The sequence below is a fragment of the Aotus nancymaae genome, unplaced genomic scaffold, assembly GCF_030222135.1.
Source record: "Aotus nancymaae isolate 86718 unplaced genomic scaffold, 86718_ANA_hifiasm-v0.15.2.pri h1tg000020l, whole genome shotgun sequence".
NCBI lineage: Eukaryota > Metazoa > Chordata > Mammalia > Primates > Aotidae > Aotus > Aotus nancymaae.
The window spans coordinates 3,979,315-4,005,449 of record NW_026988432.1 but is presented as its reverse complement, the minus strand read 5'-3'; the positions used below and the strand labels follow the sequence as shown (position 1 = coordinate 4,005,449).

The 26,135-nt window shown below is 44.5% G+C and overlaps 1 protein-coding gene and 1 long non-coding RNA gene across 3 annotated transcripts in view; one reads left to right on the top strand and one right to left on the bottom strand.

The window, feature by feature from the left end:
- Positions 1 to 13,361: 13,361 nt before the first annotated feature.
- Positions 13,362 to 26,135, top strand: part of CNDP2 (carnosine dipeptidase 2) — a 35,537-nt gene continuing 22,763 nt past the window's right edge. The window contains exons 1-3 of one of the 2 annotated variants that reach the window (XM_064379019.1): positions 13,362 to 13,557; positions 22,926 to 23,048; positions 24,769 to 24,933. The gene's annotated coding sequence lies outside the window, so the exon portion shown is untranslated. Of the gene's footprint in view, positions 13,558 to 22,925; positions 23,049 to 24,768; positions 24,934 to 25,203; positions 25,278 to 26,135 lie in introns of those variants that run through there. The other variant, XM_064379020.1, reaches the window with a different exon arrangement.
- LOC135276048 (uncharacterized) lies at positions 18,358 to 24,892 on the bottom strand. The gene is made up of 4 exons (XR_010343599.1): positions 24,741 to 24,892; positions 22,699 to 22,875; positions 20,143 to 20,257; positions 18,358 to 18,870 (listed from the first exon to the last, which is right to left on the bottom strand). It is a non-coding gene; the product is annotated as an uncharacterized LOC135276048 (long non-coding RNA).

The window sequence follows — 26,135 nt, the reverse complement described above, 5'->3', positions numbered from 1 at the left end:
TCAGCACCTTCTAACACTTCCTCGTGGTGTTTAACTGTGTGTGTGCGCGCGTGTGTGTGTGTGAGTGAGACAAATCTGGTCCTCCCACTAATGGGGGACTTCTCATTCCTCCTGGACTCAGCATCCAGCCTGCTGCACGGTACTGATCCTTGGATGGCAGTGAAGAGGGTCCCACCTGCTCTTCTCACTCACCTACTTTGAAATTCAGAATCAGCAGGAAGCCCTTCCAAAGAATACTTTCCCTGCAGATAGCGAACCTGTGGAAGACAACACCACAAAAGATGACAGTGAGAAATAAAAGTCACTTCAGGAGAAGTTGGTAAACAAATTTACAATTACATTGGTTCCACAGGGTTTCCATGGATACCTCTGCTGCAGACATAACCCAGACCCAAGGCACTTCCATTTCTCTTAAGGCCTACTGCTTATATCCTACCACTAATTACAACTTTAACCTCACTAAATAGCACTTCATAAAAGGAGGAAAGGCAGTCATGACTTCCTGAATCAATATGCATTTTGATAAATGTTCTAGAGAATTTTGGCACTGAAACAAGGAGTGAAGGAGAGAAAAGTCAGTAAAGGATAAACCATGAAAGCAGCTCATAAATAGATTAATGATATTATATTTTTTTATTTTAATTTTTTATGATGAAACAAGTGACTGCAAGATACATAATTCCCCATTATAAAACATGATTCTTTTATTATGGTAAAATACATGTGACATAAAATTTGCCATTTTATCTTTTTTTTTTTTTTTTTTTTTTTGAGACGGAGTTTCGCTCTTGTTACCCAGGCTGGAGTGCAATGGCGCGATCTCGGCTCACCACAACCTCCGCCTCCTGGGTTCAGGCAATTCTCCTGCCTCAGCCTCCTGAGTAGGTGGGATTACAGGCACGCGCCACCGTGCCCAGCTAATTTTTTTTTATTTTTAGTAGAGACGGGGTTTCACCATGTTGACCAGGATGGTCTCGATCTCTTGACCTCATGATCCACCCGCCTCGGCCTCCCAAAGTGCTGGGATTACAGGCGTGAGCCACCGCGCCCGGCCCCCATTTTATCACATTTTATCATTTTTGAGTATACAGACATTAAGTGCATCCAGATTGTTATACGAGTCTCTCCAGAACTTTCTCATCTTCACAGATTGAAAATCTGTACCCATTAAACACCAACTCCCCTTCTCTCTTCCCCTCAGCTTCTGGCACCCACCATTTCGCTTTCTGTCTCTGAATTTGATAACTCTAGGAACCTCATATAAGTGGAATTACGTAGCATTTGTCCTTTACGCGATGCTTATGTCATTGGAATTGTCTTCCTGAGGTGAATCACCTTCCGTTGTCTGTATATACCATGTTTTGCTTATTCATTCCTCGGTAGGTGGACATTTTAGATGCATCCACCTTGTGGCTACTGTGAATGGTGCGTCTATAAAATTGGTATACAAATGTCTGTTTGATTCCCTGCTAGAAAACTTGTTTTTTAATAAATAGAAATATCAAGCAGTAAAGAGAAAGGGTCTTTGATAAAGCATGATTGCCTCTGTGAAGTAAAAAAAAAATCGATTCTCTATAAAGCATGGGCTCTGGCTCTTCTGATTGCAACTAAGATATGATAGCCATGTTTTTTGTTTTGTTTTGTTTTGTTTTTAAGTTTCAAAACAATGTTTTACAGACTTGCCAAGGTACAGTGTTACTCAGGAAGAAAATCTCATACAACAAATGCCCCTCAATGCACGTAATCAAGTAACTGTAGCCAAAAAAAAATCGACTTTCATCTGCATAGATCAATTAACTCAATACCTTGATCATCTAATTCCCTACAGGCCATTCTCCAGCATGCCCTGTGTCTCCCCTTCCAGCCTCACTGCCAAGTTTCTCTCCTTCTGTTATGCCATTTTCCCCTTGTTCACTCATGCCTCCTGCCAAATGCACTTACCCTTTTTCTTTAATGGGTTCCAGTTTTAATGGGAAAGGCTTGCTTAGTTGTCCATAAGCCCCACATGCCCCTTCACATCAATGCTGTCTTAGATTGTAAATTCCAAGGCAGGGTAGGGATTGGTTTTGTTTCCTCTGAGTTGGGAAGCTGCCTGTGTTTCCTGGTCCTCTGTGTGGAGGAGTGGAGGGAACGGGGCGGGGAAGCTGCAGAGCAGGTCCTGGCCTCCCTTCCATGGCTCTTGCTTGCTTTTATCATATCAGGGCGTGAACATCTCATCGGCATACTTAATTAGCTTGTCTTATTATGGTGCAATCAGAAAGCAGACCTTTTTGTTCACAACATCTAGTGTTTTTAATATTCTTGGCTCTTGACATTTTTGGCAACACTCATAGCTTAGTCACTTTCAGTGCTAAACAATAGCCTCTTTTTTTGGTAGTAAAGCGTCTAGTCCTGTTTAACATTAGAACTCCAGAATTCATTACAAATCCTCTCCTCTCTTGGTTCAGGTCAGCCTCAAACCAGAACATCTGCACTGAAGAAGGAGGGGTACGATCGCTTTCCTCTCCATTTCTTGGTCTTCCTCCTCCCCTGCTTATAATGATGTTTTTATTTCCTTCTTCCAATCCTTATGTCTTCAATTATTTTTGGACCTCCAGTGCAATGTTGTTTAGAAGTAATAACAGTAGCAGTAGTGGTAGTGGTAGGTATCCCTATCTTGTTCCTACTTTTTTTCCCTGTAATTAAATCACATATTCCATTTGCACAACTGAAGATTGTGTAAAGCTTGTACTAGGAGCTTTAAGGAGCTCTTCTTCAAAGAAGGTCTTGCAGAATACTTATCATTTAAGATACATAATAGTCATCTGTACAAATTCTGATATTAGCATCTACAGTTTTATTTTTAAATTAGCAAAACAGAATCAGCCTTGGTGAAAATGTGTACTGTTCTGTGAATTATAACACATGTATAGATTTGTGTAACCACCACCACAATCAGGATATAAAATTGTTCTGACACCCAAAAAACTCCCTCATGCAACTATTTCACAGTCACCCTTCCCCTCACCCCTACCTCTTGCTTAAGCTGCATCCCATAATTTTTGGCATGTTGTACATTTGATTTAATTTGTTTCAAAATATTTTCTAAATGTCCTTGTGACTTTTTATATTTAACCCATTGATTATCAAGAAGTATGTTATTTAATTTCCAAATACTTACAGATTTTCCAAATTTCCTTCCTTTATTGATTTCTAATTTTCTCCCATTGTGGGCAGAAAACACGCTTTGTATAATTTCAGTCGTTTTAAACTTGCTAAGGTTTGTTTTATGACCTGACATATGATGTAGCTGGGAGGATATACTTGAGAAAAAATGTGTACTCCGCTGGTTTTGGACAAAGTGCTCATTCATGTCCGTTAGGTCTCATTGGATTTTACGATGTTCAAGTCTTCTATTGCCTTGTTGATCTTCTGTCTAGTTGGTCTATCCGTTACTGAAAGTGTATTAGAAGTCTTACTCTTGAACTCTCTGTATTTCACTTCAGCTCTATCCATTTTTGCTTCATGTATTTTGGGGCTCTGTTGTTAGGCAGGTATATGTTTACAGTTGTTACGTCTTTCTGATGATTTACCCTCTTAATCTTATAACATATCATTCTTTGTATCTAGGAAAAAGTCATAAAACTTATTTTGTCTCATATTAGTATAGCAACTTCATCTTTCTTTTGGGTACTGTTTGCATGTTATAATCTTTTCTATCCTCTTGCTTTTTACCTCCTTATGTCTTTGAATGTAAAGTGAATCTCTCATAGACAGTTTAGAGTTGGATCATACTTATTTACCTGTTCTGCCAACCTCTGCCTTTCCGTGGAGTGGTTAGTTTACTTACATTTGGTATAATTACAGTAGGGTAGGCTTTTTATCTGCCACTTTACTGCTTGTTTCTCATATGCATTAGAGCTTTCTTGTTCCCCAATTTATTTATTACTGCCTTCTTTTGTGTTAGATATTTTGTAGTATAATATTTTAATTTCCACACTGTTTCTTTCTCTCTCCCCTTCTCCACAACATGTGGTGCATGCATTTTTTGAAGTTACTGTCCTAGTGGATTCCACAGAGATGACAATAATATCTTAAGACAATAAAGTTTGATTTAGTACCAACTTAGTTGCAATCACATATAGAGTCTTTAATGTAGCTTCGCTCTCCCCTCTTTTCTGTGCTATTATCACATAAATTACATGTCTATACATTATAAACACATCAACATGGTTTTATAATTATGGTATCGCTCTGTGTTTCTGTTTTTTAAATCTTATAGGAAAAAAGAGGAGTCACAAATCAAAAATGCAGTGCTACTGGCTTTTATATTTATATATAAGTATATATTTATAAATGCATAAATGGTAGTTACTTTTACCATCCTTCTTTCTTTCTTCATATGCTTTTGAGTTACTATCTCATGTCCTTTCATTTCGGCCTGGAGGACTCCCTTTTGCATTTCTTGTAGAGCAACTCTGCTAGTCAAAAATTTCCTTATTGTTTATCTGGGTCTGTCTTGTTTTTTCCCTTCACTTTTGAGGGATACTTTTGCCAGATATAGAATTACTGGTTTATCCCGTTTTCCTTTCAGAATTGTAAATCTGTCATTCCACTGCCTTCTGGCCTTCATGGTTTCTGAAGAGAAACTTAATCTTTTTTACATATGACATGTTGCTTCTCTCTTGCTGCATTCAAGATCCTGTCTTTATCTTCCAACAATTTGACTATGGTGTGTTCTACTTGTCCCTTTGAGTTTATCCAACTTGTGGTTTTCTCAGCTTCTTGGATGTATAGATTAGTGTTTTCATCAAATTTGGGAAGTGTTCAGCCATTATTTCTTCAAATATTCCTCCTGCCTCGTTCTCCCTTCTCCTCTCCTTTCGGCACTCTCATCATGCATATATTGGTGTGCTTGAGTGTGTTCTACAGGTCTCAGAGGTGCTTTTCATTTTACTTAACACATATTTTCTTCTGTTCCTCAGACTGGATGATCTCAGTGTCCTATATTCAAGCTCAGTGATTCCTTCTTCTGCCATTTCAAATCTACTGCTGAGCCTTTGAGGTAAAACTTTAATTTCAGTTATTGAACTTTTCAACTCCAGAATTTTCCTTTTGTTCTTTTTTACGGTTTTGATCAGTTTGTATTATCTGTTTGCTGAGCTATCATTCTCATACTCTCCTTTAATCCTTTAGACACGGTTTCCTTCAGTTCTCGGAGTATATTTATAGCAGTTAAAGTCTTTGTCTAGTAAGTTCAACATCTGGGCTTCCTCAGCTATTTCCATTGATTGCTTTTCTCTTTTTCCCTTTGTATGGGCTACACTTTCCTGCTTCTTTACATGTTTTGCATTTTTTGTTGAAAGCTGTACCTTTAGAATAATATAGTGTGTCAGATCTGGAATTAAGAGTCTTCTTTTATTCCGAAGTTTTGTTGTTTTGTTTGTTGTTGTTGCTATTTGTTTGATTAATGAGTTTCCTGGACTAACGCTATGAAGTGTGTATTCTTCACCGTGCACAACCACTGTTGGAGCACATCTCTTTAGCAGGCAGCTTACAACTCCGTCTTAGCCTTTACCTGCTGCCTGTGCAGAGCCTCAAGATCAGCCAGAGATGAGACGTCAGAGCCTCCTGAGGTCTTCTCTGGGCCTGCACACACCCTTGCATTTGTGTGTGGCTTTCTGAATTCCCAGAAATATGCTGGAGTTTTTCGAAGTCCCCTGTAGTCATCTTACTCATTAGTTTTTCTTTAAAGTTTTTTTGTCAACTTCTTGTAGGCCCTAAATGTTCTCACCACCTCAGGAGGATACGATGTTAAACAATTGCTGCTGACTGTCTTTGAGGAATGCTCTGGAGATAGGGCTGTTTACAGAGCGAACTCTGAGTCAGGTCAAACCAAGACAAATAGGGTCACCACACCGCTCGTCACCACGCACTGCCACCCGTTCACATCCCTACTCACAGCAAGCTGACTGCTCAGCCAGCCTCTACCCTTGTCTTCCTGCAGCTCATACTCAAGAACACATAGTCCTCTGCTCAGACCCTCTCATGGCTTTCCATCGCCTGTGAGCAAAGCTCAAGTCCTCACCATTTTCTATAGGATCTGCCCTTGGTGACTTCTCGGTGCCAGCTCCTGGCTTTCTTTGTCCCACTCTCTCCGTGAAAGCCCCACAGGCTCCTTTGCTGTTCTTGGGCAACCCTGGGCACACGGCCATCCAGCGGCCTTTGAACTTACTGCGCCCACAGGAATGCTCTTCCCACAGAAGTCCTGGTGGCTCCCTCCCTCACTTCCTACTGGCCTGTACCCAAAAATCACCTTCACTACCTCTCCCTGTTAAATTTTTTTCTCTCTAGAACTCATCATTATCTTACATACAATACATTTTACTCTGTTATTTAATATTGTCTCCTCTTCAAGGATATAAATCCATGAGTGCAACCATATTTCCAGGGCCCAGATTAGAGGGAACTTGGTAAAAATCTGTTGAGTGAATGAATGTGTGCATCAGCTCGTCACTCAGCAAGGCTTTCGTGATGCCCTGGTTCCACTCCCACATACACCTCCACCATTGGTCTTGGGGAATGATTATCCTTATGCACTGAGGGGGGAGGCAAGAGGAGAACTCAAATTGCTTTGCTCTCAATTAACTTACCCCTCACAGCCACCCGAGCTGCCCCTTCCCCCCCGCCCCTCCCACACCAACAAGCAGCCTTCAGCCTGCCTCTCTCCCCAAAGCCTTCTCTATTTGCCTGTTCATTGTTTTCTTGATTCCAGATTTTTCTCTTTTATCCAAGGCTGATTTGTGGAAAGACAGCCAGAGCTCATGTTAAGTCTGCATTTTAGCAGAAACTGGATGCTCCTCCCCCTCTTGTTGGCTGATGTTTCAGGTCCCTATAATGGTGGAGTAGGGGGCAGAAGAGAGGCGAGAAACCATGCTGCCCTGTGTGGTGGTGCAGGCTGCACACTGCTAAACTGCAGGGAGTGATTTCACATGCATATGGCAGCCTTGGGCAGGAAAGGTCTCACTTGAGGAGGACAGTTGTAGTTTGACATTGAAGCCCTCAAGGTATAGTGTAGTTCAAATGCTGGGGGCTTTTCCCTCAAGGGATGCTTTGCAGGCTCTTCAGAGATGACACTCCAAGAGCTGAGTGTCTCTCCCACCATTTCCTTGATGGCTCCTCTGGCTGCTTGTACCTGCGTCTTCTGCCCCTGCCCCTTGCAGGTGGTTCCCGTGAGTGGTGCATAGTCTGGATGTTTGTGAGCCCCTTCCCCCATTCATATGTTGAAGCCCTAACTCCCAATGTGATGGTATCAGTAGGTGAGGCCTTTGGGAGGTGATTAGGATTATTAAAAAAAGAAGAAAGGAGGCAAAAACTGCAACTACTTTTGCACCAACCTCATACAAGATCATGAAGGTGGAGACCCTCTGGTGGAGTTATTAGTGTCCTTATTAAAGGAAGAGACCAGAGTGCACTCTCTCTCTCTCTCTGTCTCCCTAAACCCCTCTATGTAAGTACACAGCAAGAAGGCAAGTCAGGAAAATGGTCCCTGCCAAGAACAAAATCTCCCAGCATCTTGATCTTGAACTCCACCCTCCAGAACTTCGAGAAATGAATTTCCATTCCTTAAGCCACCCAGCCTATGGTGCTTTGTCATGGCCACCCAAACTGGCTGATTCAGTCGAGGCCCTCACAAGATGATCCAGTCTGATTCCTTCCATGGGATCCATACCTGGCCCATGGGAAACTCTGGGAACAGACACTTCCTCTCTGCTTTCCTAGGGCAGCCAGCAGTCAGGCTCTTCCAGCGCAAATCAAATTCACGTCAGTAGATGCAGGCCAAGCACCTCCTCTCCTTCCCAGTGGGCAGAGGAAAGCAAATTCTAGCACCTCAACAACTCACCCCAGAGATTCGCTTCACCTGCCTCCAACCTCTGCCATGTTGAAGGTTTGTGTCTCTCAAATATGTATATGTTGAAGCCTATTCCTCAATGCGGTGGGAATAGGAGATAGGGAATGAGGGCAGGGTCTTCATGAATGGGATTAGTGCCCTGATAAATGTCCCCAAGGGAGCTTGTCATCCCCTTCTTCCATATGAGGATGCAGTGAGAAGGCTCCACCCATGAACCAACTTTGCCAACACCTTGATCTTGGACTTCTCAGCCTCCAGAACTGCTAGCAATAAATTTATATTGTTTATAAGGCACCCAGTTGGTGATATTTTTGTTAAAGCAACCCAAATGGACTAAGACAACCTCGGTAAATAGTCTTAGCTTTGCTGGTAACCAGGGGACTGGGGAGAGGTGAAGGGCTAACCCTGGTAGAACCCAGTTTGGGCATCTCCTTTGCAAGTCTTTCTGGCTGGTCTAGCCCCTCACGCTGAGATATGAGAATACTTGCACCTATTCTATTCTGGTCGTAGAGCTTTCTGTCAAAACTCCGGGGCTACAGGGAGTCTCATGTAACATCTCGTCACGCACATAAAACAAGGTGGTTATTAACATAGAGAGGAATGAAGGAGGATGGGAAAGAGAGAAGGAAGATTTTCTATTAATGCAAGCCAAGTGAACACGAATCCCCCATCCAAGCAAAACCCCACTGTGCGGGAGCAAGAGACCCCCAGTGGTCTTTTGGGGTACTGCAGGATGGGTCTGAGAACTGACTACATTTCCCAGACTTTCCCACTAATACCTCACAGTGTGGGGGTCTGAATAGTGACCCCCTCCTCCTCAAAGATGCTTATGTCCTAATCTCTGGAACCAGTGAATGTGTTACCTTATATGGCAAAGGAATCTTTGCAGAGGTGATGAAGTGAAAGATTGGCTATTGAGATGGGAGATTACCTGGATCATCCGGGTGGACACAATACTGTAATCACAAAGTCCCTTAGAATAAAGGGACATCAAACAGTCAAAGTCAGAAAAAATAGGTGTGAAGATGGAGCCAGAGGTTGGGGTGACGCACTTTTAAGATGGAGGGAGGAGGGGCCACAGGGGCCAGGAATCTGGGTGGCCTTCAGAAGCCAGAAGAAGCAAGGAAGTAGATCCTCTCCTGAAACCTCAGGAACCAGCCCTGCCGACACCCTGATCTTAGACTTCAGACTCAATGTCCATAAGATAATTAACTTCTCCTGTTTTAAGTCACTAAGTTTATGTTAATAACCAGCCCTACCAACACTTGGATTTTAGACTTCAGACCTCAATGTCTGTAAGAGAATTAACTTCTCCTGTTTTAAGTCACTAAGTTTATGTTAATAACCAGCCCTACCAACACTTGGCTTTTAGACTTCAGACCTCAATGTCTGTAAGAGAATTAACTTCTCCTGTTTTAAGTCACTAAGTTTATGTTAATAACCAGCCCTACCAACACTTTGATTTTAGACTTCAGACCTCAATATCTGTAAGAGAATTCTCCTGTTTTAAGTCACTAAGTTTATGTTAATAACCAGCCCTACCAACACTTTGATTTTAGACTTCAGACCTCAATGTCTGTAAGTGAATTCTCCTGTTTTAAGTCACTAAGTTTATGTTAAGTTGTTACAGTAGCTACAGGAAGCTAATACTGTACACGCATGTTTTATTTGCCTTTTATTTGGCCAAAGGAAGGAAAGTTCTCTGGGTACTTTCAACATCTAGAGATTATAAAAATACATAGTTATGAGGCAAACACAAGTGCTAAATGCAAATGGGTTTTCCACTGTCTCCTGTGGATTTTCAGCAGACTTAGAGGGATACTGGAAGACTTTCAAAATGGAGTTGAAATTCTATTGTGGGCTAACTTAAGAATGAGTTCTTCATGTCCAGAAAGCCAAGCTCTGATTCATTTGCTTTTCTTTTTAGAAGCATGATGAAGAATGACACCCAAATTATGACTAACAACAACCGTTCACAGGTTAAAACCCTGCATAATAATCCATGACCAGGTTCCCTGCCTGAATTCATGACTTAATTTATCTTGCCCATGTTCATCCAGTAGGAAACATGTGTTTTAAAGAGAAATAAAACTTTATTCAGGGCTCCCAGCAACATTTAACAACTGAGCCCATCTGTTCAATAAAATCTTTAATTGGGAACTTGTCTTCAGTTGTATTGAGGGAAATTTTAAGGCACCAAATGGAAAGATAAGTTTATATTAATATTTCTGTCTTAGTTCAGGCTGCTCTAAAAGAATGCCACAAACTGGGTGGCTTAAACAACAGTAATTTCTCACAGTTCTTGGGACTAAAGTCTGAGGTCAGGGTTCCAGCATGGCCTGGCTCTGGTGGGGACTCTTTTCCTGGTTTTCAGATGGCTGATTTATTTTATTTTTGCCTGGTGAAGACAGAGCGCCCCGGTCTCTTCATCCCCTTCTAGGGGCACTAATCCCCTTCATAAGAGCTCCACCTTCACAACCTAAGTACCTCCCAACGGTTCCACCTCCAAATACAATTGCTTTGGGGATTTAGGCTTCACCACATGAATTTTGGGAGGATACATAAGTTCAGATCCTAGCAGTTACCCATGTGTTTCCAGTCTTAGCCAACCATGTGACTAAGAGGTGAGGACACAGTTCCTCTCTGCATCCACGTTCTAGCCACACAGCACTCCAGTCAGCTGGAGGTTATACACTGGCCCACCCCATAAGTTCCTCTTAGTTCTCAGTGTCTCCAGTGGGGTGGCTCAGGGCCTTACACTGACCCCAGGTCTCCTGGCCCTCCTGTCAGTTCCACCACCTGAAGGCACCACCATCCCCTCTAGGCTGAGTTGGGTGCTCCCTATACTCACAGCCTTGCAGTATCAGAGTACCGCTGGCCTGGGATGCAAGCAGGAGAGTGGCTGCCTCCCCAGCCCAGGCCCCGCTGCATCCCAGAGCAGCGCCCTCATGGTCAATCGAAAAAGCGAATTCTGCCTGGGCCTGGTCCTCACTCCCCTGGCCACAGGCCCCCAGCCCTGCCCACAGCCTTAGCCCTTCCTTCCTTCCCTGCACACCCCACCCGCTCCTGCCCCCTCCCGCTCCTGCCCCTGCCTGCTCCTGCCACCCCCACTCCTACCCTCATCTGCTCCTGCCACCCCCACTCCCGACTCCAAGGCCTCACCAGACCCAAAGTTCCAAAAGAAGGAAATTCTTCCTTACACATCTCAAAAGCACACCCCAAAGAGGAGAGATGGGGAGAAGAAACCCCACCACCCATGCCCAGCTGCCTCCCTGGCTCCTTCATGTGCCCAAAACCTTTCCCTGACCCATCACTTTGAGTGCACAGAAAGCTCCCCAGCTTCTTCCCAGACACCCCGTCCTAACAACCCACCACACTCTAGAAAGCAGGCCTGGATTTCTATCGACAGTCCTCAACCTACTGGGCTCGGGACACCCCAGGGGCTTGAGCATCCTGACGTTCCTGCTGCAACTTTCTGGGGTTCTGGGCATATGGCTGTCCTCTTTAAAGCTTTCCAAGAGATTGTCCATGGACTGAGATAATTCTCAATCATCAATATCCCAAGCTAAAAGTGGTAGTGGAGCTGCTGACACAAATGGTTTCTTAAATTTTATTTTGTCAAATTAAGTACATCAAAGAGCTAAATGGTTTTTGAGAATAGACAGCCTGACTTGAATCAGGAAACAGCAGAAGTCTCCGGAATTGGGCCCATGTGACATCCCGGGCAATGATTTGTGGCAGCAGCTGGAACCCAGGGCTGGGGTGACTTAACTGTCTTTGCCTGATGGTTCTGAGCAGCTCTGTCCTTAATTAGCCCAAGGCTGGATCCAGGCTTGCACAACCTGAAGGTTTTGCAATTTAGAGATTGCCCTAAGAAAAGGAATGCAAAACTACACATAAATTAGTAAGGCACAAAAGTGGATACTTATTTAGAAGGAGCCTGTGAAGGAGGAGACTTGTACCTTAAATGTTATTAATTTCACAGCAGAGAACTTCTCTGACTTGGCTTCAATATCCTAGCACAGCTTGGGCTCTCTCTGGTGCTAATCAACCATCAATCAAGCGTCACTGTTAAGCCATCCTTGCTTCCTCGTGTGTGGATAACTGGTTGTGTTCTTAGGCCTTGCAGGGAGGGACTCCCATGTTCAAGAGCCATGAGGCTCTACAGAGTGGGCTGAGAGAGGCTGTGCATTCTGTGTTGTCTGTGCCAGGACTTCCCGGACCTGCTCCCAACACTCTGAATGAATGGCAGTTATCTGCCGCATGTCCCACGGAACTAGCATTTCCAGACCCGGTCTCGGGCATCATTTCACTCACACTTTTCAAGGTAAGACCTTACAGCATGCTTCAAATGTGTGGCTTAATGCAACTCACCTGTGACACTGTGGGTGAGCGGGGTAATCATTGGCCCAGGGCAGGCTGCTGCGCCCAGAAAGTTGGCCCCACAGCTAGGGGCTTGCACTGTCATCTCCTGGCTACAATTTCTGGTCTCTACTAAGCATTCTTTTCTTCCCATTTCCCCCCTATTTTTCTTCCTCTTTTTCTTTCTCTTCTTCCTTTTAGAACTACCAGTAAACTTCAGCTGCTCTAGACATCGCTCATTAGCATGTCTGTCTGACTCTGCAGCGTGAGACATGGTTGGGCATAGGAGCTGTATTAGTCTGTTTTCACACTGCTGATAAAGACATACCTGACACTGGGCAATTTACAAAAGAAAGAGGTTTAATGGACTTACAGTTCCACATAGCTGGGAAGCCTCACAGTCACAGCGGGGAGGGGAAAGGCACATCTCCCGTGGCAGCAGACAAGAGAAGAGGGTCTGTGCAGGGAAATGTCCCTTTTTAAAACCATCAGATCTGATAAGACTCATTCACTCTCACGAGAACAACATGGGCAAGATCTGACCCCATGATTCAATTACCTCCCATCGGAATTCAAGATGAGATTTGGGTGGGGACACAGCCGAACCATATCAGGAGCCATTGGAGGATTGAGTCAGAGTGGCTTTCAGGAGGGCAGGAACACAGAATGTGCTTTATAACCCTATGTGAATAGTAGGTGACTCAGGATAGCACACCCCAAAATTCACATCCACCTGGATTTCAGAACAGGACTTTACTTGGAAATAGGACTTTTACAGATGCAATTCATTAAAATGAGGTTATACTGGATTAGGGCAGGCCGTGAACCCAGTGACTGGTGTCCTTATGAGAAGACGAGAAGCACACAGACACACAGGGACGAAGGCCGTGTGGAGACAGAGCTGAGGTTGCAGTGACCTGGCCGCAAGCCAAGGAGCACTGAAGCTTGCTGGGAGGAAGGTTCGCTCTTAGGGCTGCAGAGAGGGCGTGTCCCTGCCAGTGCCTGGACCTCAGACTTCTGGTCTCTGGAGCTGGGAGACAACGCGTTTCTGGGCTTTGTGAGCCACCCAGTTTGTGGCAGTTTGTTACCCCAGCCCCAGGCACCTAAAATACATGGAAATAAATTACTTGATAAACCAAGTCTCAAGGGTGTGGCTGACCGTAAGGTACTGAGAGAGAAAACACCTCCACTTGCCTGTCTCTGCCTGGATCGTCCAGCGCCGCTTTCATTTCCTAATTAAAGGCAAGACCTTAGAGCAAATGGGTCCGGGAGAAGTAATACAATGATTTGACTTCGAATTCATGGTAAGTGATGTTTCTGAGCCAAACATTGTTTTGAAAACCTTACTTGGGCACTAATGGTGCCAAATATTTGAACGCAAACAGAAAATGCAGTCACATAAGTGAACATGTCTTCATGCATTTGGTTATTTTGCTATGCCCAAAGAAGGAATGAACATGTCCGGTCTCCGCTTGCAGAGTCTGTGTGGTAGCACATGGGGCATAGAGTGTGGGCTGGTGCTCAGCCTGCCTCCCGCTTTCCTCCATTCCTCTGGCTCTGGGTAAATTGCTATCACCGAAAGCACACAGAACTTTGGATATTTGCAGAAACGTTTGATAGTTTCAATTTCCCTTTGCTTATCAAGGGTTTTAAAGCTGTTTATATTCTGAAACAGGGTAGTGTTTTTTTCTCCTCTCACATAAAAAGTAAGTTGGGAAAATAGCTTCAAACTGCCAATAAAAGGTATAGAAATGATGAATGTTTTCAAATCCCAAATATACTCTTCTCTTCTCGGCTAAGAAAATGAAAGGTAATTGGAAAGTCAGTCCATCAAAAAGGGAAAATTAGGCCAGGCACAATGGCTCACGCCTGTAATCCCAGTACTTTGGGAGGCCAAGGTGGGCAGATCACTTGAGGTCGGGAGTTTGAGACCAGCCTGGCCAACATGGCAAAACCTCTTCTCTTCTAAAAATACAAAAATTAGCCGGGTGTGATGGCGGCGCATGCCTGTGATCCCAGCTACTCGGGAGGCTGAGTCAGGAGAAACATTTGAACCCAGGGGTGGAGGCTGCAGTGAGATGAGATCATGCCACTGCACTCCAGCCTGGGCAACAGAGTGAGACACTGTCTCAAAAAAAAAAAAAAAAAACCTAATTAATTAAAAATAAAAAAGGGAAAATTGAAACCATCATCTCCTAACTGCCTTTACTTGCAGAAGAATAAACCACGTTGGCTTAGAAATAAGGGATGAAAAAAGCGTGAAACATTAAGTACAACACGTGAGGATGTTGTGGCGGAAATCTACTACAAGTTATTGATTGATGAGTGTAATTTTGTGTGAGCACACATATTTTCATTATGTTTTAGTCCCTTTATTTTAAATCCGAAGTAAGCTGCAACAAGTTTGTATGTTTATAATGAAATTCAGCATTTGGTTCTTTTCTACATAATCCATGCAAGATGAGGAATGACGACAAGCAAGATTCAACATTAAAAACAAGTTGTTTTCCTGATTAGTTAGTAAATATAATCTTCGAATATTTGGATTTTTAAAAATATAAATGAGAAATGGATAATGGCATTCTTGCAGCATCTAGGGATGATAAAAATCCAGAAGGCTCACCCCAGGCTCACAGATGAATCCTGATAGTTTGTCACCTGGTAGAAGGTGACAAATCTCAATCAGCATTATTAGTTGCAAAGTTCCAAAATTAGCTTGAGGCTCACAACAGGATGGCAATTAAAATACATTAGTAGAATAGAAAAGATGAAAATGACTAAGATAAAAATAAATCATTTTATTCAAGCTATCGTCATAATAAATGCACATGCGAAAAGTGTACGTCAACTCGGCCACCAGTCCCCCTCCCCGCTCATCTCAGGCCTTCCCACTGTGGGCATCAGTGTGAGGGCCCGGGATTCTCAAAACTCCCTGTGCTGCTCGTGGGGCAGCTGCCTGCTTCCAATCTCTCTGCTTCCTGAAATCTCCTTCCATGTGAGGGGCCACAGCATGACTTAAGCTCTCGTTTCATGTATTCGGATTCCTCCTGTAACTACAAATGAAGTGCTACCATTTTGCTTTCTTGAACAAGAAGTTTGTGGTTTTCTCTTTGGAATACAGAGAATGAGGGACTTTGTGAAGCTGTGCTTAGAAACGCCAAATGAAAATTAAACTACATTTTGAGAATTAAACTATATTTTGGAAATTCTGCCAAAGTTAAGTTTTTAAGTTCAGAGTCTTAGTTTTTTTTTTTTTTTTTTCAATAAAAGACAAAACTTCATGAGTCCAGTTGCCTGTCAGGGTTGTGGAAAGCCTGACAAGGACGTTGTCACAACTGTAGACAAGACAGTCCCTCTTCTCAGCCACCACCCTCAGCTTGGCACACATACAGGTTAAATGAAAGTAATTAGAAAGGTAGCAGATTAGAGGGAAAAATACAGCCTCGAGGTTTGCTCTGAGGATCACATGAAATGAAGAATGAAATGAATAACGCAACATACTTTGTGAACTGCTAAGCATTACAATTTTTGAACTGTACTTTTTTTTCTTTTGAGATGGCATCTCACTCTGTCACCCAGGCTGGAGTGCAGTGGCAGAATCTTGGCTCACTGAAACCTCTGCCTTCTGAGTTCAAGCGATTCTCCTATCACAGACTTCTGAGTAGCTGGGACAACAGGTGTGCGCCACCACGCCGGGCTAATTTTTGTATTTTTAGTAGAGACGGGTTTCATCATATCAGTCAGGCTGGTCTCGAACTCCTGACCTCAGGTAATCCACCCATCTAGGCCTCGCAAAGTGCACGGATACTTTATAAAGAGCATTTCTGCATTTTCCTTAGATTTAATGAATGCAAGAAACCTCGAGGGAAGTTACTTCAACTTAGTTTCAGATACAATCTAAAGATTCAATTCAAGTATACCTGAAAACGCAGAACCATGTGGAGGCTGTTTAAACAGCTCTCACACCCCACTGGCGATTGGTCCAGCATCTCAAACCCTGGACATGAATCAAGGCTTTCTGTCCTTATGTCCAGAGACTGTACATATGGCGAAAATTTTGAACTGTGCTGCAGTTTTACAGGGGGGCAGGGATTATACTTCTTTTTTTGCCTTGGATAGAATTAGATTGCCTATATTTATATTTATAACCTGCAAACGTGGAGTTTTATGCGTTTATCCAGATGTGCAGTCTCAGATTATGAGTAACTATAACCTTGAGTCTCAAGCCTTTTCAGCCTATATAAATGTATATAGATACACATATGTGTACATATACACGTGCATATAATACATATTTTATATATGTAATCTCTCTGTATATATATAATTCTGCTTGCCAGTGTGGGAAGAGTGGCGGAAAGAGAAAGCACTTTAACTTTCCTCCAGCTAAAAACCTGCTTGAGAGGAAGATCTGAAGCAGAGAAAGAAAGAAGCAAAAAAAGAATAGCTTTATCCACCCATTCATCTGGTCACTTTCTCTTCAAATTCGCATAGAGCTGGGCACGTGGCTAGTTCAGTATTCGAGGGGGAAGTTCAGTGTTAGTTGGAACCTTGTGCTGACGTGACACACAGTGACTTTTCAGAACAGTCTTTCCAAAAATGTCATATTTTCAAAATCTATGTGCCACTCTAACACATCAACAGTAATGCATCTCTAAAAAGATAAATGTTAAAAAGAAAAACCCAGTGTTAAGCTGATCACAAGGCTTCTATTCAGACACATGACAGCCAGACTCTATCTCTAGTAAAAAAAAAAAAAATATATATATATATATATATATATATATGGCTAAAAATAACTGCAGTAAAACATAGAACATACAGTCCGGAAAGTGCAGACGTGACAACACAAGACAAGAAGCCAGAATGACAGATCTGACCGTTACCCACAGCCACAATGAGACTTACTCTCATTCCATGATGTTTTTGTTGACCTTTGTAAAAAGCCTGTAAATATTAATGGAAAAAGCAATGCGTTATGTTTTGAAGCTCTTTTGAGCTTTTTGAACATGAGAATCTGTGGCGTAGTCCAGGAAGATTTCACTGAATTGGAGGAGATTGCAGGCAATTATTTGAATTCATTAAATTGACTTTCTTTAACGTGCTTAGAGTTAAGGTATTATATAAATGTTCTGAAAAAGAGAGCAAGAAGTACTCATTAAAAAAATGTTTAGACTAGGATTTGCTGCTGCCGCTGCTGTTTTGGGCAGAGGGTAGTCATTGGAATAATTGGAGTTCCTTCAAAGTAGTGATTTACAAGACTTTAAGGGCTTAATTCTACACGCTCATTTCCATTTTCTTAACTGCCTGCTTGAACTTCTCTGCCCAGCTCGGCCCCTCTAGATTCTTGGATAAAAATGCTGCCTGGGGACCACGGAATCAAGAAGCATGCACTGAGTGCAGTGGCAGTTTTTAACTAGAGGATAAAAATAGCTCTGTTTTTACAAATGCAAGGAGAGAGTCCCAACCTGATCCCAAGGCTGTGGAGGAAGAAGGTGTGGGAACCTCCTGACTCCTGCTGCTTGCTTCTTTCCAGCACTCGCCCTAGTGAGCCAGTGCAAATGGCCAAAAGGCCTTTCTTGCCATGTGTCCTGTGAGCTGGACTGTCCCGCAGGCCCTGTAGGGTCTGCCAGCTGTGCAGCCCCTGTCCTGGGAGAAGTCCCAGAGGGCCTTGCATGCCCACACCGCTCTCGGGGGTCCCCAAGCACAGATGGCCGTGCTGTGTGCTGTGCGGTTGTGCCAGATGGGCACCAGACCCAAAGGCAGCCATCAGCATGTGGGATTGGGCCGGTGGCCCCAGTGGCCTGGAGAGAGCCTGGAGCGAGTGTCCTGCACAGCTGGGGAATTTTAATTCTAATGATGACTTGCTAAAAGAGTCACATGCTCTCTTTTGAGAAACTTCAACCTGAGATGTAGAAAACGAAGTATCCAGGTAGAAACTGAAGCAGAATGGCAGCCAGCAGGAAGCAAAGGCCTGAGTGGTGTGGGTGCCTCGGCAGCTGCCAGTCATCAGAGGGGGCTGACCGTCCACGCAGTGCACTCCCAGTTCACCGTGAGAAGCTCTTTCCTGGGAAGCCCTGGAAGCCTTAGCAACCTGTGTGCTTCTCTGTTCCTGGTTGCTTGAAAGTCTAACCCGGGGAGGTTCAGTAACTATGTTAGGCCTGGTCCTGACCCTAACGGAGCCCCTCCTGCAGTAAAGGCTGGGTGGGTGAGGTGGGGGACAAGACTGCAGACCAACAGAGAGCAAGGAAGAAGCTGCCTTACCCTCCCCAACCTGCTTCCAATCGCATTTTCAAAGCATCTTCCTGGCTGGGAATTGGAAAACATGCAGTTATTTGTTAGGCACAAAAGTTACTACCTGCGGGGTGTCGTACTGTCCACAGGTACAAGCCGTTGTTCTAGAGTAACAGATTCTGGGCAGAGAGCACATTCCCACTTCCCCTGCTCATAAATGCTCTCTGCAGAGACACGCAACTAACCGGGGGAACTGCGGCAGGATGAAGTGAAGCAGGAGTCCGGGTCACTTGGTCCCTGCAGTCCTTCGTCTATCCTGATGCTGTCGCTTAGGCCAGAACTCATACCCGCTGTGGCTGGGGACACAAACTGAAAGACACCAGCTGTCCACAGACAGCAGCATCGGCATCAGCCATGAGCTTCACATCAACCTGGGGGAGGCGAGCGGAGGGGCATGAATTCTAACTACAACTAAGGCCCCATGGGAACTGACTGAAAATTCACTGGAGTGAATGCCTCTATTTGGAAAGGATTCTATTAGTTTCTATGTCAGATAGACCTGGGTCTTTGAGATAAAAATCAAGTATAGTTATAAAAAAATTAAAGTTCGCTTTTACAGATAAAGCCTTGGGGCTTCAATTCTCTAAGTACCATACACATAAAGCGCTTCTGCAGCACCCTGCATGCAGCAGGTGCGTAGCCAGGCAAGCTGGTATTCTGTCTCCCACCCACACAGTAGGATTGACCGGTGGTGAGTGATGCGGGCACACTGGGTATCGCAGCTGAGACCCGAGGAGACAAAGGCCCAGAGCAAGGCAGCTGTACAAATGAGGAAAGTGTTTGAATGTGGAAGCCATTTCAAATGAAAATCATGTGAGTTGTATTTAAATAAGTATATCTGTCCTGGGTCAAATAGTGTCTCCACAAAAGTCATGTCCACCTAAAATCTATGAATGTGCCTTATTTGGAAATAAGGTCTTTGCAGATGCCATCCAGTTAAGAGGAGGTCAGGCCAGGCACAGTGGCTCACACCTGCAATCCCAGCACTTTAGGAAGCTGAAGTGGGAGGATCACTTGATCTCAGGAGTTTGAGACCAGCCTGGGCAACACAGACAAACCTGTAGAGACAGGTAACCCTGGTTACCTGTCTCTACCAAAAAAGGAAAAAAAGAAAAAAAATTTAAGTTATTAAAAAGAAGCGGGGATGGGTACAGTGGCTCACACCTATAATCCCAACACTTTGGGAGGCTGAGGTGGGCAGATCATAAGGTCAGGAGTTCGAGACCAGCCTGGCCAACATGGTGAAACCCTGTCTCTACTAAAAATACAAAAATTAGCTGGGTGTGGTGGTGAGCACCCGTAGTCCCAGCTACTGGGGAGGCTGAGGCAGGAGAATCACTTGAACCCAGGAGGTTGTAGTGAGCCGAGATTGCACTACTGCACTCCAGCTTGGGTGACAGAGTGAGACTCCGCCTCAAAAAAAAAAAAAAAGAGTTTGCTGTCTGCGTATCACAATTGCTACACAAGACATAAGAGTTCCAGCTATACAGGTTAATCAGCTCACACACCATAGCATGAAAATTAGATTTGGCATACAATCAAAGAAATAGCAAAACAAACAAAAGTGCATATGGGTGAGGATTTACAGAATTTACCTGAGTGTGGTGGCACATGCCTGTAATCCCAGTTACTTAGGAGGCCGAGGCAGGATAATCGCTTGAACCCTGGAGGCGGAGGCTTCAATGAACTGAGATTGCACTGCACTCCAGCCTGGGTGAGACAGAACAAGACTCTGTCTCAAAATAATAAGTATGCACTGATATAAGACTTACAGTGGGTGACAGTCTACTTTCCTGACCATTTGAATGAGATAACATTAACAATTACAAGTTGTATTGGCCTCAGAACTACATTAAAGGTTGTAGAGCAGGGATCTCCAATTCTTGAATTTCTCAATTTCAAAAATTCTGGATTCAATATATTTAAGGTGAGATACGTTTATCATAAGAACTGTAGCAAGTTTGACCACATGGGTGGTACTTTGATGACAAAGGATATTTGAAATGTGAAATACATTGAGATTGATTCATGATTCCCTTAGGTACTGAATAATTCCTGGTATTCAAGTTTAAAATTGTATTTGTTCATGAAACATATTCAAATATATAGACAAGCAAAATCCACTAAGAAAACATGTATTTTCCTACTCCTGGTAGGCTTATGAGGCTCCACTTGCAGAATAAAGAGGGAAATTTCCTGGAAATGTGGATGGAAGTGGGTCTAGGTGAATCGAGGTGTCTTCAGATGCCGTGTGAGGATGTCTGCATTTCATTCTGGGGCCATGGCAGCTACTGACAAGCAGAGGTCCAGTTGGGCAAAGAGAGAAGCCCAAATCTAAGCAATGGCCAAGAGGATGGAGAGATGGAGCAAATGAAGACATTGCAGAAGTCAAGTCCAACAGGTCCCTAACTCATTGGAAAGTTGCAAAGGAAATGGAGAGCCATTGGGGGGTTGTATTGGTTTTCTATTACTGTGTGACAAATCACTACATTGCAGCTTCAAACAACACCTGCTTCTTGTGTCTCAGTTTCTGTGGCTCAGAAATCTGAGCCAGTCTTAGCTGGACCCTCTGCTCAGGGTCTCACAAGACTACTGAAAGAGTGGGCCAGGCTGTGTCTTCATTTGGAGGTTCGACTGGGGAAGAATCTGCTTTCAAGCTCATTTGAGTCGTTGGCAGAATTCACATGACTGAGGCACTTGCCCAAGAAGTCACCCATCGTTCCCTGCCATGTGACCCCCTCCACAATGTGGCATCTGCTCAAGGACAGAGGGAGAACATCTGCTGCAGCTTCAAATCTCTCTGACTTCTCTCATCTATGATTTCTGCACCCTCTTCCAAAGAGCTCACCTGATTGGGTCAGGCCCACCAGTGTCCAAGGGGAGGGCCAGGAATCTTAGCATTCTGCCTACCACAGTGGTGGCGGGAGGAGAGAAAAATCAAGAGTTTGGCTTTGGACATACTGATATTTGAAGGGCCTGGGGGATATGCCAGTCAGAGAAAATATGAGCATTTAAGAGCTGGAGAATTAGATTGGGTGATGCCATGGGAATGAACATAGGGCCAGAGAGACTCCTGGAGGCCAACTGTAGAGTGGACTAGAACTGACCAACCGCTTACAGCTAATGAAATGTAATGTCCATGTGTAGTTGTTCCTTCCTGATCTCCTTATACTCTGCTTTCTTCTTTAGGCCTTCCTACTTGGCAGGGATTCTCTGACATAATTTCCAACTGTTTCCCTGAATATGGGTTTCTGGAGAAGCGTTATACTTTCCAAAGTGGTCTCTGTTCCTAGAAAAGTTGTTTTCCAGGGGAATGCATGTTCCCATTGTCTGTGTGTTTAGCTAGGTTTGGTTAAACAGGTCAGGTGTGGTGGCTTACACCTCTAATCCCAGCATTTTGGGAGGCTGAGGCGGGCAGATCACTTGAAGTAAGGAGTTTGAGACCAGTCTGGCCAACATGGTGAAACCCTGTCTCTACTAAAAATATAAAAATTAGCTGAGTGTGAGAGTGCATGCCTGTAATCCCAGCTACTCAGGAGGCTGAGGCAGGAGAATCACTTGAACTTGGGAAGCAGAGGTTGCAGTGAGCTGAGATCATGCCACTGCACTCCAGCCTTAGGCAACAGAGCAAGGCTCCATCTCCAGAAGAAAAAAAGAGTTTGATTAAACAGACATGACAGATTCTGGAGACTCAATTCCATCTCATGCTGAGAACTAAGAATTTCAGCAATCGGAAACACGAGCTAACGTTCCGCTGTTGTTGTACCACGGTGTTTTTATTAGAATGATCACGTAATGTTAAATTAATCCTTTTATTTTGAAATAATTTTGTTTTTTGAGTGGATCTGTTATCAATAGTGACTTTTACAATGTTTGCATTCCCTAAATTCTGAGAATGGTCACATCCTTTCTCTTTCTGAAGTACTTAACCTGTGGCCACTCCTCCACATACTTCTTTGTTTTCTCTCATAATGTCCCTGTTGTCCTCAAAATCAGCAGAGAGAAATAGGAACACATTTATGTCGTTCTTTTAGCTCAGATTTGTTGCCACTGAGCCACCTGCAATGCATCCTTTAAGAAGCAATGGACGTGCAGGGCCACCTGCTGGAGAGTCAGAACTGAGCATACAGGCTCCAATACCAGCTGCTTACCTTACCATCTGAGACAGATGACTCAGGGCGCAAGGAGACTTAAGGACTCAGAGAGTTCTGAAGGTCATCAACCTCCAGCTGCCCAAATTTTCCAGGGGCTCTCTCCTAGAGCATGTGGGTAGTGCAGCTGACCTGCTGACCTCAGCCAAGCTCTCCTGTTCCCAGTAGTCCTGGTCCCTGCACAGGGATAAGTAATTAACACTCATGAGTCACCTTCTCCATGCCAGGCATTGTTCCTGATGCTGTATGTCATCAACTCTTGAAGCCTGTCATGCTCCAGACAAAGGGACAATTTGAAATGCCACATGGTGTCACTGGAAGATGACTCCTTAATCAAGGACACTGATCAGGTACTGACTTAGCATTATTCTCAGAGGAATAATGACAACTAACGTATTTCCAAGTAACAGCAATCTACATTAAGGGTAAATTTTGGTTTTGTATTTTCTTAACATTTATTCAGATTCATAGGAGAAATATTTTCACCAACTTTTGTCAACACTGAGTATTGCAAATGCACATTCATGTTTTCACTTGGGCTCAAGCATCTGCTTGCTCTTAACAAGTTCTCAACAATTTCTTTGCTCATTCTTTTTTCTTACCTTGAACCTATTAAATTTTGGTAACAGTAGTGTGTTATGGCTTCTATGCTTAATCACTTCTTTTTGCTATATATATGTATATGTGTGTGTGTGTGTGTGTGTGTGTGTGTGTATATATAAATCAAACCCTCTTTTCAGCAATAATCTCGTTTATGGATACCTGAACTAGTTTATTTAAAAGCCCAGTAGATAAGATTACAGGATGTATTTTCCACCAATGTTTACTTTCTGCAATGTTTGCAAAGTGTGTAATATATTTAGTTTTTACCTTTTTATCATTCATGTACTAATAATTGTCATAAGAATTTAATGCAGAAGAAAAAAGTTTAATACTTATAGCTTTTTGGTTATAGCAAAGTGTCTATGGCCATATCACCCTGAACATGAACTAATCTCATCGAGTTATAGCAAAGTAGATATTAATTTAAATTTTTATCATATTCTGTTGTAGAGAAAAATGTTTGGGATATGAATAAGACTTTTAAATATAAAAATATTACATTTAAAAAACTCTGAGGGATGTGGAATGGAAATAAAAAATAAAAGAGGAGGCTGGGTGCCGTGGCTCACGCCTGTAATCCCAGCACTTTGGGAAGCCAATGTGGGTGAATCACGAGGTCAAAAGATCGAGACCATCCTGGCCAACATGGTGAAAGCCCGTCTCTACTAAAAACACAAAAATTAGCTGGGCGTGGTGGCGCATGCCTGTAGTCCTAGCTACTCGGGAGGCTGAGGCAGGAGAATCGCTTGAACCTGGGAGTCAGAGGTTGCAGTGAGCCGAGATTGCGCCATACACTCCAGCATGACAGAGCGAGACTCTGTCTCAAAAAAAAAAAAAAAAAAAAAAAAAACTTAAATAAACGAGGAAACAAACCATGTAAATTTTAAGGGGGGAGGTAATTTTATTCGAACATTTTACATTATGTGGGAACTTACACATCTCTTAGAACTATTAAAGTTATTTTTTAAAAATAACCCCTGAGCAATCACTCTTTAAAGAATGTAGTAGTGGTACAAGATTTTTGTTTGATTGTTTTGTTTCATATATATACACATAATTGCATTTTAGGTTCTGGGGTACATGTGCAGAACATGCAGGATTGTTGCATAGGTACATACATGGCAATGTGGTTTGCTGCCTCCATCCCCCGTCACCTATATCTGGCATTTCTCCCCATGTTATCCCTCCCCGGTAGTGGTACAAGTTTTAACAAATTCTTTTGAGACTACTCTATCAGAAAAGTGAGCAGACCAGGGAATAACAATTTTAACCCCAAGAATTGTAAAGATTAAAAAGGAAAGCGCTGTCGCAGACGCTCAACCAGGGTGCCAGCTCTGCTTCCTTCATCAGTTCCTAGGGTCATGGGACTCAAATACTAAAATATGTCCACTATCGGTGACAGTGCTGGCGAACGCTTTGCCAATCCAGTACACACCGACCTCTCACTGGAGCTTGTGTGACCCGCAGGAGCGGATAAGGACCCCTCCAGTTTTGAACGCCATTGCTGCATTGTAGGCGACTTCTCGGACCCCACCGCTGAAGCACCAGGCCCTCGGCCCACCCACGAGCGACCAAGAAGCACAGCGCAAGCCCACAGCTCCGGACACGCGCTCCTGGGGGCCCTGCCTTCCGGTAAATCCGAGCCCTTGCCACGCCCATATCCCCGCCCATCTTCGGAGAGGGCGGAGTGACATAAGCCCTATGGACCAGGCCGGGATTGGTGGGCGGGGCGGAAATGGCCTGGGAGAGGTGACGTCAGCCGTACGCACAGGGCTCAGGACGGAAATGGGGCGGGGAGTGGGTGACGCCATGCCTCTGACCCTGGTCGGATTGGTGGGCTTGGTGGGGGCGGGGTGGGGCGGGGCGATGCCTGCCCTCCGGACAGGGCCGGGTTGGTGGCCAGGGCGACAGCCTGGTGCCGGGGGGGCGTGGCCGGAACACGTGGTGCGGAACCGGCGCCGCGCCTGCTGCTGCTAGTAAGCGGGCCTTGCCTAGTGGGCCTTCCTTCCCTGGTGGGGGACCTGAGCGGGGAACGGGCTGGGCGGGGAGGACCGGGGGCAGCGGTGAGAGTCATGCCTTATTCGTGGGGGAGTGTGGGGCGCCCGGCCGCAGCCAGGCGGGAACAATGGTCTCCGGGCTGTTCACGAGCGCGCGATCGGTGGCGGAGGCCCGTTAGGGCCATGGCCTCGTGGTCTCTCGCACCTCCCTGGGCCCGGGGCCTGGCTCAGCCGGGCTAATCGTGTCCCAGCAGCGCCGGGTGGGTCCCGGGTCCGCAGGGACAAGCTGGGCGGCGCACTTGGTCTGGGCCTGCGTGGCCCTCCCTGGTGGAGTGTTGTGTAACGACTCTGGTTGCAAAATGGGGTTGCAGGGAGCAGAGTGCTGGTCAGTCCACACCCTTCCCCTGAGGCCTGCTGAGAATTTCAGCCTTTCTCTAACGGATCCCTTTCCCGGAGGCCTGGGGTGGGGGTGTGGCGGGACAGACGCGCCCCAGGTTCAAAGGGCCCTGGACTGGGTCCCTAGCTCCTACCAGCATTTGAGGCTGTTTAAGGCTGTAGGAGGAAGCATCTGAGGGGAGACAAAATTCCCTTGACAGCTTGCAGGTCTGGGGCAGGTGTCTCATTCAGTGGGCTTTTGTGGCTTCATCTGTGAAATAGAGACAATATTTGGTCTGCCTGGACGAATGTCCTTGAGACCTTGGACCTCGCAGACAGGGCCACCAAACTACTCCCCACCGTCTGCCAAGGTCAGATCCTAGCGTAGACTGCTTAAAGAAGCGGGGAACCCGGGGCCTGCTCCGATACCTTCCCTGTCCCTAATGTTTGTAGGCAGGAGTG